This window comes from Mesocricetus auratus, unplaced genomic scaffold (assembly GCF_017639785.1).
Source record: "Mesocricetus auratus isolate SY011 unplaced genomic scaffold, BCM_Maur_2.0 Super-Scaffold_100044, whole genome shotgun sequence".
Classification (NCBI taxonomy): Eukaryota; Metazoa; Chordata; class Mammalia; order Rodentia; family Cricetidae; genus Mesocricetus; species Mesocricetus auratus.
This window is the reverse complement of record NW_024429221.1, coordinates 1,774,095-1,790,321: the sequence shown is the minus strand read 5'-3', so window position 1 is coordinate 1,790,321 and position 16,227 is coordinate 1,774,095.

Sequence of the window (16,227 nt, the reverse complement as noted above, 5' to 3'; positions counted from 1 at the left end):
CTTCACACAGAAATTATTCCCTTCTTGTCACCTTTTTGTGCTCCTCCTTTTCACGGCTTTTATGATCTATCAGCTCTTCAGACATCCTCACTGCACTCCCTAGGATTCAGCCTTCTCCCCAATTCCATTTCTTTGGGCTTTTTATACTCCCCCTAGACTTTTTGCAAGAAGTGCTCTTTGACTGGGCAGTCTCACTGAACCTTATAATTGTCGAGAAGTTCAGATGAAGTAACTTCACATATATGTGCTTTGGGGTAAATTCTATGCTCCCCAACATGTATGTTTTGAAACCCCAACCCCAATACTCTGGTTTTCAGAAGTGGGAGTTTCAGAAGGCAATAAAGCTATGAGCGTGAGGTTCTCACAAATAGGATTGGTGCCCTTATAATAAAAGAAGGGGCCCTGAGAACATTTTCACTACCATCTTCCATAATAAACCCTAACCCTTATAATAAAAGAAGGGGCCCTGAGAACATTTTCACTACCATCTTCCATAATAAACCCTAACCCTTATAATAAAAGAAGGGGCCCTGAGAACATTTTCACTACCATCTTCCATAATAAACCCTAACCCTTATAATAAAAGAAGGGGCCCTGAGAACATTTTCACTACCATCTTCCATAATAAACCCTAACCCTTATAATAAAAGAAGGGGCCCTGAGAACATTTTCACTACCATCTTCCATAATAAAAAAAATTGGCAGTACAAAATTGAGAGGTCTCCATACCCCATACGTTGATGTCAGACTTCTGCTCTCCAAAATTGCAAAAACTAATTTTTGCTATTTATACATTTTCTAGCCTATAGTACTGAAATAAACAAATATAGCCCACCAAGTCATACATACAGATGAAAGGAGGATTCATAACAAGATTTGTTTTGTATCTATAAATTGTCTTGAAACTCAGCGAGTCACTTAATATCCTGAACACATCCTGTGTCCAAGCTGGATAGGTAGATGGGGTTTAGGGTCATTTGTCTGTTTTGTGTCTCTGTGTAATGGCTGTGCTGATCGATGTGTTATGATCAGTGTGTGGTTTATAAAAGTAAGCTCTTAGTGACGGGCTAATGTGTAATGTTGATGTTTAGCGAGCATTGTTGTGAAAACAGGCACACATGCAGGTACTTCTGAAGACAGGGTTCTGGAGGGAAAAACTTTAGGTCAAATGATGTTCCTGTCTATTTTTAATTCTAAGAATTTCTTCCCATTTTAACTACCTAAAAGAACATTTAATGATTACAGATAGACTAAGTTATAATCCTACCAGTATCACACATTCCACATATAGCAATCTATACAATGCACTCCCTCTGCCAACGGAGTGAAACTGGTTTGTGTTCTTCAAGATTCCCTGAAGACCCTGGGTTGCAGATGTCCTGCCTTTACATTGCCATCCCCAAAGCTGGCCTTTCAGCTTCCACATTTGTAGATTATACTGGCTGGTTTTGTGTCCACTTGACATGAGCTAGAGTCATCGGAAAGGAAGGAACCTCAGTAGAGGAATTGTCTCCATGAGATTCAACTGCAAGGCATTTTCTTAGTTAGTGATCAGTGGGGGAGGGTCCAGCCCATTATGGGTGGTGCCATCCCTGGACTGCTGGTCCTGGGGTCTATAAGAAAGCAGGATGAGCAGACCATATGAGGAGCAGTCCAGTAAGCAGCATCTTCCATGGCCTCTGCATCAGCTCCTGCCTCCAGGTCCCTTCCCTGTTTGACTTCCTGTCCTGACTTCCCTCACTGATGAACAGCAATGCTGAAGTGTAAGCCAAATCCAATTGCCTTTTGGTCATGGTGTTTCGTCACAGCAAGAGAAACCCTAAGACATAGATAGTGAGAACTGTAGTGTTCCTTGCTTTGTCCAGAGAAAGCACACTGAAGAGGCCAGATCCCAGGCTGGTAGAACAGTACAGACTGCGTGTTCAGAGGCACAGAAGCCTGCTTCCCAGGCTGGATGCTTAGACAGGAAGGTTTGGAGAAAAGATTTCACACGAGCAGTTCCTACTAGTGTCCACTACAAAGGCTTGTGCTGGAATGGTCATGACTTTACCACCTTCAGCCTAAGCATTGTCCATTTCTGCAACATAGAAACAACCAAAATAGTCCTTAAGACATAAATTCCTGGCCGGGCAGTGGAGTCACATGCCTTTAAACCCAGCACTCAGGAGCCAGAGGCAGGCAGATCTCTGTGAGTTTGAAGCCAGCCTCACAGAGAAACCCTGTGTAAAGAGAGGTTTTTTTCCTTGAGAGAAGCCTTCCCGCCAGCCTAGTTCTAGAGCCGTATCAGTCCCAAATAAACACACAGGAGGCTATATTAATTATGAAGCTGTTGGCCTTGCTTGTTTCTTACTGGCTAGCTCTGACTTAAGTAATTACCCCATAATTGTTAATCTAAGTATTTCTCTTACCGGAGAATAGTTCCGGGCTTCCTACCCCATGGTGGTTACATCTTGACTTCCTGTGTTTCTCCTTCCCAGAGTTCTTGTGGACTCCTAGTCCCTCCTATCTAGATTCCCTATTGGCCAGACAGTGCTTTATTGACAAATAACAGGACTTCCCCAACAACCCTGTCTCCTTGAAAAACCAAAAAAAAAAAAAAGACATGAATTCCCAGGCTGGGGAGATAGCTCAGTTGGTAAAGTGCTTGCTGCACAAACATAGGGATGGGAGTTCAATCCCCAGAACCTACTTTTAAAAGCTGGGTATGACACATCATGCTTGAAATTCCAGCCCTAAGGAAACAGAGGCCAGCAGAGCATTGGGGGCATGCTGGCCAGCCGGCCTAGCCATTTGAGAAACAATGTCTCCAAAAAAACAAATTAAAAAACAAAGATGAGAAGCAGAGTTTAGTGTGCCACCCAGTCACATGGGCTCTCTTCCATACAGCTCACCTTCTAATGAACTCAAGATTCCCATCAATTTCAGAAGCCGCCCCAGCCACTCAGGATTCTGGTCCACATCATTCACTTTCTAATGAACTCAAGATTCCCATCTATTTCAGAAGCTGCTTCTTGAGAGAGAGGCTTTAGGACCACATTATTTCTGTGACCCAGAAAGAAACAGCATTTAACTAGGTCACAGAGGAACATGGTGACAGGTGAGGCAATCTGGGCTGAAGAAAACTAACAGTCTGGGTGCTTGTTCTAAATGGTAGGAAATTGACTTGGGAGAAATGAGATTAAAATGACCAAAAGGACAGCAACTTCAGGGGCAACCCTGCAAGACAGTGAGAAGAGATAATTTACCCAGCACAGAAAGAGGTTTCAAAGAGCTCAGCACATGAGGGGATTCACTTCCTCATGCCTCGGAATATAATTAATTAAGAATTCAGGATACAAGGTAATTAGAGGAACTGGAACCTGGAGGCATTCTGCTCAATTATTCTGATCTTTTCTAACAATGAGAAAATTTAATTTTCTGGTCACATGGTGTAGATCTCGAATTTGGATAGCACTATCAGCAATGTTTATGTAATGGCATGAGAAAATTAAGTTATTTCCTTTGATTTTGATTTTCCAGTGAAAATCATTGTCAAATGATTGGATCAAAACTAGGACATGAAAGAATACTTGAGAGAAAATTTTCAATTGACATGAAGCTATAATCACTCTATTTATAATATGTGTGAGTGCATATGTATATTTATATGTGTGAATATGTATGTATGTCTTTTGTGTTTCTATGTATTCATGTATGTGTGTGTGAGCACATATATGTATATATATATGTGTGTGTGTGTTTTTGTATATGTATATATGTATATGTATGTGTCTTTTTATGTTTGTATGCATGTGTGAGTATATGTGTTTGTGAAAGTATATATGAATGTGTATTTGTTTGCATGTGTGTATGTCTATGTGTATGTATGTTTTTTATGTGTATGTACATGTCTGCATGCATGCCTGCATACATGTATATATGTGTATGTGAAGCCCAGCATCCACATGTGCTACAATTTACTACAGCTTCAGAATGTTCTACTTTCCACAGAGCTCCAGAAAGTGCTCCTGTCAATGTTTCCAAGACTTCCCATGACACTTAGGAGTTCATTAACTGTTCAGTAGTATGTTCAAGACGGTTAGGGAGGCTACATTAAATGCCTTTCCCCTATAATGAGATTGATGACTACTGTAAATGTCATCATAGAGCCTTCATCCATAGAGCTGATAGAAGAAGAAGCAGAGATTCACAGCTAAACACTGAGCCAAACTCCTGGAATCCGGTTATAGAGAGGGAGAGGGGACAAGCAAAGGGGTTAAGACCATGCTGGGGAAACCCACAGAAACAGCTGACCTGAGCAAGTGGGAGCTGGCTGACCCCAGTCTGACAACTGAGGAACCAGCATAGGACGGAACCAGCATAGGACGGAACCAGGCCCCCTGAACGTTGGTGTCAGTTGGGGCGCCTGGGCAGTCTATGGGGCCTCTGGCAGTGGAACCTGTATTTATCCCTACTGCACAAATGGGCTTTGGGAGCCCCATTCCCTATGGAAGGATACTCTCTCAGCCTAGATACATGGCAGAGGGCCTAGGCCCTGCCCCAAGTTATGTGACAGACTTTGATGATCCCCATAGAAGGCCTCAACCTCCCTGAAGAGTGAATAGTGGTGGAATGGGGGGATGGTGAGGGGAATGGGAGGGTGGGAGGGAGAGGAACTGGGATTGGTATGTAAAATATGATTGTTTTTAATTTAAATAAATATTAATTAAAAACAAAAAAGACTGCTAAATGATCACTTAATACTTACTGGTTTTTATTTTTATATACACAGAGCTCCCCCCTTTAATGGCAGTGTGAAAACAAAGCACCCTAACAAAGGATTTCAGAGTCTTGGGTTTATCTCTGCCCTGTGTCCCCAACATGACATTTCATGCCTTCTTACCCAGTGCCTGTGAATAATCCTGTTTGGCAGTGGGGTCTTGGCAAATGTACACAAGTTTAAAATGAGGACTATATCAGGGGAGTCCATAATCCATAATAGCCATCGCCAAAAAAAAAGCAAGAAGGAGAGAAACAAGGAGAAAGCCATGTGATCATGAGGCTGAGTGCTGCTTCTACAAGCCAAGGAGCATCAAAGGTCAATGACAACCAGGAAATGCAAGAGGGATGCCTAGAGCAGTACTTACTTGGAGCCCCAAGGAAACACTCTATTCTGTGGCGTCCTGGAATTCCAGCTTCTAGTCTAAAGTCCAGGACGGCAGAAGAAAAAGATGGAAGAACTAGAGGGAACATGGAAGGCGTGATAGGTAAGAGAAAACAGTGTGTGGCCCCCATTTGAATCTTGCTCTGTCAGTGACAGAAACAGCACGCTGTACCTCCATGGACACTAGGAAAGCCTTCGTAATCACAGCTCTGATCTGTTGGTAGGGTAACAAAAGCTCTTAGAGTAGAGCAGAAACCAAAGAAAGCGATGGATAAAATTTTATTTAAAAAGTGAATGTGCCAGTGCCTGGCCTCTGCCACTGCGGCTTCCATGCCAGCAGCGGCGGGAGCCAAGGTACCTTAGTTTCCTGCTCCACCCACGGGACTAGGACTAGACCAGCTGCCTGTGCTTGGGGTCTACTGCTGCATCTTCCATCCCATCGGCGGGAGCCAAGGCTCCCTAGTCTCCTGCTCCACCCACGGGTAAAAGTAAACCAGGACCGATTTCTGGGCCACCTGCCTGTGACTGGGGACTGCCACTGCAGCTTCCATCCCAGGAGTAGGAGCCAATGCACCCAAGCATCCTAGTCTCCTGCTCCACCCACAGGACTAAGACTATCAGGACTTGTTTCCAGGCCACACTCCTGCAACTGGGGTCTACCATCCATCCAAGTGGGATCCAAAGCACCCCAGCATCCTAGTCTCCACCCACAAGACCAGGAAGTGGAGAGCTACCAGAACACTGGACTTGCTGACACCCACCAGAAGGGAACCCTGGTCCCACACCCACCAGGAGAGGAAGAGGCACCTTCTGGAACCCACTGCAAGAACAGATGGGAAGGAGACAATATAAAAACACAAGGAGCAACAGAAAAACCAATATGATACCGCCAGAGTCCAGAGACCCTATACCACCAAGGCTGGAACACCCCAACACAAATGAACCACAAGAGAATGACATTAAAAACAACTTCATGAAAATGATAGAGGCCCTAAAGAGTATATGAGAAAAATCCCTTAAAGGATGGAAGAAAATGCCATCCAAAAATGCAAGAAATAGAAGAAAAGACAAAGCAAAAATTGCAAGAAACAATTCAAACAGTGCAAGGGCTGAAATCTGAAATAGAAACAATAAAAAAACACAGTCTGAAGGAATTGTGGAATTAGAAAAGCTGAGGAAATGGTCAGGTATTACAGATGCTAGCATAACCAACAGAATACAGGAGACAGAAGAGAGAATCTCAGGTGTTGAAGATATACTAGGAGAATTAGATTCATCGACCAAAGAAAATCTTAAGTTCAATAAATCCCTAACACAAAATATCCAGGAAATATGGGACACCATGAAAAGAACAAGCTTAAGAATAACAGGCATAGAAGGTGAAGAAACCCACCTCAAAGGGCCAGAAAGCATATTCAACAAAATAATAGAAGAAAACTTTCCCAACCTAAAGAAAGACATGCCAATGAAGGAGCAAGAAGCTTACAGAACAAATAGAGTGGACCAAAAAAAAAATCCCCTCGATACATAATAATCAAGACCCCAAATAAACAGAATAAAGAAATAATATTAAGAGCAGCTAGGGAAATAGGGAAAAAGGCCAAGTAACATATAAAGGCAAACCTATCAGAATTACACCTGACTTCTCCATGGAAACTATGAAAGCCAGAAGGTCGTGTGGATAGATATTCTACCAACACCAAGAGACCATGGATGCCAGCCAAGACTACTATACCCAGCAAAGCTTTCAATCAATATAGATGGAGAAAACAAGATATTTCATGACAAAACCAGATTTAAACAATACATATCCAATAACCCAGCTCTACAGAAAATTCTGGAAGGAAAACTCCAACCCAAGGAAGTTAACTACAACCAGAAAAACATAGGCAATAGATAATCCCACTTTACTAATAGGCAAAAGAAAAAGTGGTGGAAATCCACATACAATTCCACCAACAACAACCACTCCAAAACAAACAAGAATGAGCTATCAATGGTCATTAATTTCCCTCAATATTAATGGTCTTTGCTCGCCCATAAAAAGATACAGGTTGACAGAATGGATTTGAAGACAGAATCCATCCTTCTGCTGCATACAAGAAACACACTTCACCCTCAAAGACAGACATTATTTCAGAGCTGAGGGTTGAGAAACGATTTTCCAATTAAATGGACCCAAGAAACAAGCGGGGGTAGCAAACTTAATATCTAACAAATTAGACTTTAAAATAAAATCAATCAAAAGAGATGAAGGAATTTACTTCACACTCATCACAGGAGAAATCAACCAAGATGAAGTCTCAATTCTGAACATCTATGCACCAAATGCAATGCCATCAATGTTCGTAAAAGAAATATTACTAAAACTCAAAGAACATATAAAGCCTCACACACTTGTAGTGGGAGACTTCAACACCCAATCTCACCATTAGACAGGACCACTAGACAGAAACTCAACAAGGATACGAAGGACCTAATAGAAGTTATGGCCCAATTGGGTTTAACAGACATCTATAGAACACCCCATCCAAATACAAAAGAATATACCTTCTTCTCAGCTCCACAAAGAACTTTCTCAAAAGTCGACCACATACTTGCAACATAGCAAACCTCAACAGTTACAAAAAAATCGGAATAACTCCATGTATCTTATCAGACCACCATGCCTTAAAGTTAGAATTCAACAATAATACAAATCACAGAAACCCTGCAAACTCATGGAAATTGAAAAATGCACAATTGGACCACTCCTGGGTCAAAGAAGAAATAAAAAAAGAAATTAAAGACTTCCTAGAATTCAATGAGAATGAAGACACAACATACCCAAATTTATGCGACACTTTGAAAGCAGTGCTAAGAGGAAAGTTCATAGCACTTAAGTGCCCACATGAAGAAATTGGAGAATAGTGACACTAGAGAATTAACAGCACAACTGAAAGCTCCAGAACAAAAGGAAGCAAATTCACCCCGGAGGAGCAGATGCTAGGAAATAATTAAATTGAGGGCTGAAATCAATAAAGCACAAACTAAGAAAATGATACAAAGAATCAATGTAACAAAGAGTTGGTTCTTTGAGAAAATCAACAAGATAGACAAACCTTTATCCAAACTTACCAAACTGCAGAGTATGAACATGCAAATAAACAAAATCAGAAATAAAAGGGAAACATAAAAACGGACAGTGAGGAAATCCAGAGAATCATCAGGTTATATTTTGAAAAGCTGTACTCCAAAAAATTCAAAAATTTAAAGGAAATGGACAATTTTCTGAATAAATATCACTTACCAAAATTAAATCAAGAATAGATAAGCAATTTAAATAGTCCTATAACACCTAAGAAGCAGTCATCAATCTCCCAACCAAAAACAGTCCAGGGCCAGATGGCTTCAGTGCAGAATTTTACCAGAAATTCAAAGAACAGGTTATACCAATTCTCCTCAAAGTATTCCATGCAATAGAAGCAGAAGGGTCTGCCAAACTCTTTTTACGAGACTTCAATAACATTGATACCCATGCCACACAAAGATACAGCTAAGAAAGAGAACTTCAGACCAATATCCCTCATGAACATTGATGCAAAAATACTCAATAAAACACTGGCAAATCAGATCCAAGAACACATCAGAAAACTCATCCACCATAATCAAGTAGGCTTCATTCCAGGGATGCAGGGATAGTTCTACATATGAAAATACATCAATGTAATCCACCATATAAACAAGCTAAGAAACAAAAATCACATGATCATCTCACTAGATGCTCAAAAAGCCTTTGACAAAATCCAACATTCCTTCTTGATAAAGGTCTTGGAGAGATCCGGGGTAATAGGAACATACCTAAACATCATAAAAGCTAGATACAGGAAACCAACTGCCAACATCAAACTGAAGGGAGAGAAACTCAAGGTGATTCCTCTAAGATCAGGAACAATGCAAGGCTGTCCCCTCTCCCCATACCTTTTCAATGTTGTACTTGAAGTTCTAGCTAGAGCAATAAGACAAGAAAAGGAGATCGAGGAAATACAAATTGGAAAGGAAGAGATAAAACTTTCCCTATTTGCAGATGATATGATAGTTTACATAAGTGCCCGAAACAACTCTATCAGGGAACTCTTGCAGCTGATAAACACCTTCATCAAAGTGGCAGGATACAAGATCAACTTAAGAAAATCAGTAGCCCTACTATATACAGACGATAAAAGGGACGAGAAAGAAATCAAAGAAACATCACCCTTTACAATTGCCACAAACAATATAAAATACTTTAGGGTAATGCTAACCAAACAAGTGGAAGACCTGTATCACAAGAACTTTGAGTTTTTAAAGAAAGAAATTAAAGAAGACACCAGATCTCCCATGCTCTTGGATAGATAGGATCAATGTAGTAAAAATGGCAATCCTGCCAAAAGCAATCTACAGACTCAATGCAATCCCCATCAAAATCCCAGCACAATTCTTCACAGACCTTGAAAGAACAATTCTCAACTTTATATGGAAAAACAAAAATCCCAGGAGATCCAAGACAACCCTGCCTAACAAACAACATCTGGAGGCATCACCATCCCTGACTTCAAGCTCTATTATAGAGCTATAGTCCTGGAAACAGCTTGGTATTGGCACAAAAATAGACAGGTAGATCCATGGAATCTAATTGAAAACCTTGAGATTAATCCACAAACCTATGAACACCTGATTTTCAACAAAGAAGCTAAAATTATACAATGGAAAATAGATATCACCTTCAACAAATGGTGTTGGCATAACTGGATATTGGCATGTAGAAGACTGCTGATAGATCCATGTCTATCGTCATGCACAAAACTTAAGTCTAAATGCATCAAAGACCTCAACATAAATCCAGCCACGCTGAACCTGTTAAAGGATAAAGTGGGAGGTACCCTTGAACAAATTGGTACAGGAGACTGCTTCTTGAACATAACTCCAGTAGCACAAACACGGAGATCGACAGTTAATAAATGGGACCTCCTGAAACTGTAAGGCAAAGGACACAGTCAACAAGACAAAAAGGCAGTACACAGAATGAGAAAAGATATTCACTAACCCCACATCTGACAGAGAGCTGATGTCCAAAATTTACAAAGAATTCAAGAAGCAAGTCTCCAAAACACCAAAGGATCCAATTAAAGAGCGAGGGACTGAACTAAATAGATAATTCTCAATAGAGAAGTATAAAATGGCTGAGAGACACTCGAGAAAGTGCTCAACATCCTTAGCAATTAGGGAAATGCAAATCAAAACAGCTCTGAGATATCACCTTACTCCTGTCAGAATGGCTAAAATCAAAAACACCAATGACAGTTTATGCTGGAGAGGATGTGGAGAAAGGGAAACACTCATCCATTGCTGGTGGGAGTGCAAACTTGGACAGCCACTTTGGAAATCAGTATGGAGATTCCTCAGGAAAATGGGAATCAGTCTACCACAAGACCCAGAAATTCCACTCTTAAACATATACCCAAAAGATGCCCATTCACACAGCAAGGATATTTGTTCCACTATGTTCATAGCAGCATTATATGTAATAGCTAGATCCTGGGAACAATCTTGATGCCCCACAACTGAAGAGTGGAGAGAGAAAATGTGGTACATTTACACAATGGACTCAGTGGAAAAAATAATGGAATCTTGAAATTTGCAGGCAAATGGATGGCACTAGAATAAGCCATCCTGAGTGAGGAACCCAATCACAAAAAGACAAACATAGTATGTACTCACTCATATATGGATTTTAGATATGGATCAGGGGAGTGTCAGCCTACTGTCCCAGTGCCAGTGAGTCTGGAAAGCAGGGAGGTTCCCAAGAGAGATACATGATAACCCAGAGTAGTGTAATGAGCCAAGATCTCCTGAGCAGATTGGGAGCATTGGGGGAGAGGAGAGAGAATCATGAAAAAGAGAGGGGGGTAAGAGGAGTGGAGAAGAAGGTATGGGGGAGCAGGAAGATTGAGTAGAGGTTAGGAATAGAGGACAGCAGGATGAGAGATACCATAATAATTGGAGTCATTATAGGTTTGAGGAGAGAGCTGACACTAGTGAGATCTCCAGAGATCTACAAGGATAACACCAACTGGCAAACTAAGCAATAGTGGAGAGACTACACTAATAGCCCCTCCTTGATGATAAGACTGATTACTATCTTATACGCCATCCTAGAACCTTCATCCAGTGACTGATGGAAGCAGAGACAGATACCCACAGCTAAACACTGAACTGAACTCCTGGAACCCAGTGACAGAGGTCGAGGAGTGATGAGCAAAGGGGTCAAGACTGTGCTGGTGAAACCCACAAAGACAGCTGACTGAACAAGGGAGACCTCTTGAATCCCAGACTGATAGCTGAGAGGCCATCAGGGGACTGATCCATACTCCATGAATGTAGTGCCAGTGAGGAGGCCACAGAAATCACTGGGGCCTTGTGTAGTAGATCACTGTTTACCGTGGCATACAAATGAACTTTGGGAGCCCATTCCAAATAGAGGGATGCTCTCTCAGGCTGGACACATGGGGAAGGGCCTAGGTCCTGCCCTGAATGAAATGACAGACTCTGGAGATCCCCCCAAGGAGGGCTTCACCCTCCCTGGGGAATGATATCGGGATCATTGGGTGGGGGGCTGAAGGGGTGCTGGCGGAGGCACAAGGGAGGAGGGGTGGGAGAGGGAGCTGGGATTGGCATGTGAAGCATTCATGTTTCTAATTTAAATAAAAACATACATTGAGGAAAAAAGTGAATGTGTGAAGAGTAGGATTCTTTGATGCTGGGCTGAGTAAGTTATGGCATCTGTCTTGCACATCCAAGATGTACACTGAGTACCAGGTAGTAGTTCTTCTACTAGAAGGTACCAAAGTTCATTGTCAGGAAGTGGTCAGTCATCTAGTTGTCACTAAACCCACACCTTCACACTGTCCCATATAGGGTGTCCCTGGTTGGGGGACCACATCTGTAAGTGCGATGAGGGCTCTGTGCTAGTGCTCCTGCTTATGCCAGGACAGGAGCTAGTGGCTAATGGGGACACATCCTGGGAGAAGCAAGGCAATGATTTAAATGATGTAAGCATGGCTTCAGGCTGCCTTTCCCACTCAGTGTCTGGTAGCTTGCTATGTGCTGTGTGGTGCCGCAGAGGGAAGAGAAGCCAAGTGTTTTCCGCTCTAGACTTTCCTCTTACAATATGCGGGACGGCTTTCGTGATGGCATTGCAAGACAGTGGCACAGACGCTGTGTGGGCCCTGCCCTACAACCCGTAGCTGAGACAATTATACTGCTTGGGATAATTGTCTTGTAATTGCTGCTGTGATGTAAAAGCTAATGTTATCCTCCAATTGTTCTGATGTCTTTTCATGAATAATGCAGTTGTCCCGAGAGCCCTCTGCCAGTTTCTCATTGAGAGTGGCCCTGTGTTTGAGTTATGCACCATTGTCTCACAAAACTAATGTGCCAGAGACAATACAGAAAATAATGAGGACTTGGTAATTATGGGAAATGGGAATGCAAGTAGGGAAAGGTTTATCCATGGAAATATTTCCAACCCTCAGTTGGCCTGTAGGAAAATAGGATGAGCACGGTGGTGAGGGGTAGGATTCTCTTTAGGAATCTTAGTCTGATGATATCTGTGTTGTGATTGGCATATTAGTCCATGTGGCAATAGGATTTTGCTTTGAAGAATAGAAGGAAACAGGTTTCCCACAGGATGACTTTTCTCATTTGGATTATGTTATCATCAAACGCAAACAGCTCCGACAACATTAGCTGGTACACATCCCAAAGAAGCTGAGACACCAATTGTTTCTTTGAATGGACAATGGAAGCCTGGGTTTCTGTTTCCTGCATCTAGGACTTGGTTTAATATGACAAGAACATTTGTGTTCCAACAAATGTCAATAGAATCTTCTCAGAATTTCAATTAAGCCTATGGCCAGAGAAGGGATCATCTCAGTCTATTGGAGTCTTGATCAATTATTTCTATGACAATGGCATATATGTCACCCTGACTGGGCCATACCAGATCAAGAAGGCATGGGCTATGTCTTAGATGAGAACCAAATCCAGTTCTGAGAAAGTTTAAAGCCCACACTCCTCATCTAGAGAAAAGTCAGCCACCTACACCGTGCATGACTCCTCTGGGCCTCCACATCAGGCTCAGACCCTCGCAGTGATACCAAGGAACTTAAACAAGCTGTCTGTATACCTATCTGTGGTACAGGTCAGCCATCTTGTCCTCCATGCTCACCATCCCAAACCTTCACACACACTTTACTGAGGTCAATCCCTCTACCTCTAGAATCAGTTTCCTCTTGTTCTTCAGTCTCCATGGTTAGCTCACATTCCCCCAGAACCTCATCAAGTTTCCCTTTCATTGTGCTTCTTATCTCTATTACATGTGTGTCTGCTCTGCTCGACTGTGAGAAGTAGGTGGTAAAGCTTACGCTCCCTCCAGGTCACCACGATCACCATCCATGGTTGGGGCACTCTCTATTCTGTCAGATTCAGTTGGACGCAATGAGCAGGGTGACAATGTGAAGAAGACACAGCCACTTTGTGACTTCTCATAGACATATTAATGGTAGAAGGCAGCCTGAGGAATGTTTCATTGCACTCACTACCCAAGAGGCAGCAAATCCAACAAGTGAAGGCTTCTAGTACTTGACATATAACCACAAAACAATAATTTCAACTAAGAGGGCTCTGATTCACTTACATTATGCTAAGGTCTATGGAGGACTCCGGATCACCAGACCTCGACACACCCATCAGAGAAACACTAATCACTGGCTTTCATCTTACAGCTTACTCATCCTGATTTCTTAGACAGACCAGGTCTGCCTGCCCAGGGGTGGCTCTGTCTCCAGTAAACTGCGACCTTCCATATCAATCATTGATCAAGAAAGTGCCCCGCAGATGTGCCCACAGGCAATTTCTCAACTGATGGTCCCTCTTTCTGGGTGACAAAAACTATCCCGTATATCAACTAACTCTCAAGTTGTTCTCTCCTAGGTCATTTTTCAGTAGACACCCAAAAGCACCTTTTGGAAGAAATGTGATAAGATATTTTCTGATGTGTGGGCAATCCAGTCTCATGAGCTTTTGAGGCAACGCTACAATAGAGCAAGTAGATTTAGAAGTTTCACAACAAGTAGTGGCTGCGACATGCAGACAGAGAGTAAGAGCTCCATCGTCTTACTGAAGAGTAGGGCTTTGTAGTTGTTCTCTGATGGGTGATCCAGAGTCCTCCACAGACCTTAGCACAATGTAAATGAATCAGAGCCCTCTTAGTTGAAATTATTGTTTTGTGGTTGTGTGTCAAGTACTAGAAGCCTTCGCTTGTTGGATTTGCTGCCTCTTGGGTAGTGAGTTCAATGAAACATTCCTCAGGCTGCCTTCTACCATTAATATGTCTATGAGAAGTCACAGCGGCAGTGTCTTCTTCACATTGCCACCCTGCTCATTGCATCCAACCTGGTGCCTTTGCTTCTTCTTGACAGCTTGAGGTGCTCCACAGTTTGGTCTGTGTCCCAGTAGGCATGGGCTCACGCTGGCAGCAGCTGGACTCTGACAGGCTTCCCAACACTGGAGACAAGTGAAGCTCTTGACACCTGTCTCGTGACAGGCCTGAGCTTCTCCTGCTATGATTTCTAGGTCTGTGCTGGGTCACTGTGTCCCGGGAGGTTTAACTTGAAAGAGAGCCAACATGACAGGAGAAACAGGTGATGTTATTGATAGCTGAAAAACTGGAGAAGGACTCATCCAGCCCACTACCTCAGAATCTCAGAAACAGGAGAAGTAACGGCGTTCCCAACTTGACTCACAAGAGATTTAAGATGCGTCCTGGAGTTTGACCTATTTTAAGTCAGAATTTTCAGTATTTGAAGTATATGGTCTTTGCAAGAGAAATCTGATCTCATTGTGCAGTAAATTTCCCCTTCTATGGCAACAGGGGCCTATGTGTACACAACAGTACATCCTAGAAGGTATTAAAGATACTATATCTCACAATAACATAATTCAAGGAACTTTTGGACTTTACCTAAGCTCAAAGAAGAGACAAACCAGAGTCATATAGCACTGTACTCTCAACTCTACCCAGCCCCTAGACACCTTATGCACTCTTGGAGTGATGGAGTGATAGCCTCAGAGGCTTGTTGGCCAGCAAGAAGGTGAAAGGACAGAGTTCAAAGCTCCTACCAGTCACAGCAAGGGTTACTGTCTTTCTCCACAGTTAAACAATATCATCTGCCCAGGGGTAGGATGGAAGTGAATCCGGTGGGTGGGTTCTGGCACCCCAGCCCAAGGCCATCTGTACTGCCCAGCCACCTGATACACTGGTGCTGAATTCAAACATGTTATTTCAGTGCCAGACTAAGACAGACATGGAAACCATGGCAATGGGGTTGTGGAAGAATCTCACTGTTGGTGCCCTCAGGGCTGTGTTTGGTGCTGTGAGCATTCCGTTAAGTCTGTCTCATTGGTTACTGCGATGAGGTATTTCAGGCCTGGCTGGAGACATAGGGATGGGCAGCAGCAGTGTGTGCATGTGGTCTACATGTTCTTGAAGGGATCTGCCTGCAACGTCCCCATGCTCTCCACAGAGTTAAGACAGGTACCATCACACATGCTCCAGCACAGCTTGGCCAGAATTCCATATATGGTTGAAAAACATAAAGACGGCCCCCAGGAAGTCAAAAGTAATTCACAGGCCTCTTCAACGCGGCCCACAAGGATTCTTCTAGCCTGTAATACTCTCATGTAGGCCATCAAAGGTCCATCAGCTTCAGCCTCCTTGTCCACAAGATATCTACTTGCCTCAAAATCAGAAAACCAAGGAAAGGGGGCTTCCTTCAAATGATGAGAATCTTCTCCCTAATCCTTTCAGATTGACAGGAGTAAGCGAGACACTTCCAAGACTACAATCCAGACTTCCTTCCTCAAGCCTTATAAATAGTGCCTGGGCTGGCTACCCACGCAGCATGAAGGTCCCTGGGGACATGGATTGCAACGCCTGGGAAGTGCCCCTGCCTGCCGGTGTTCTTGATGAAGTCTCCCAGGTATAGCATTTACCTGTCTCATAC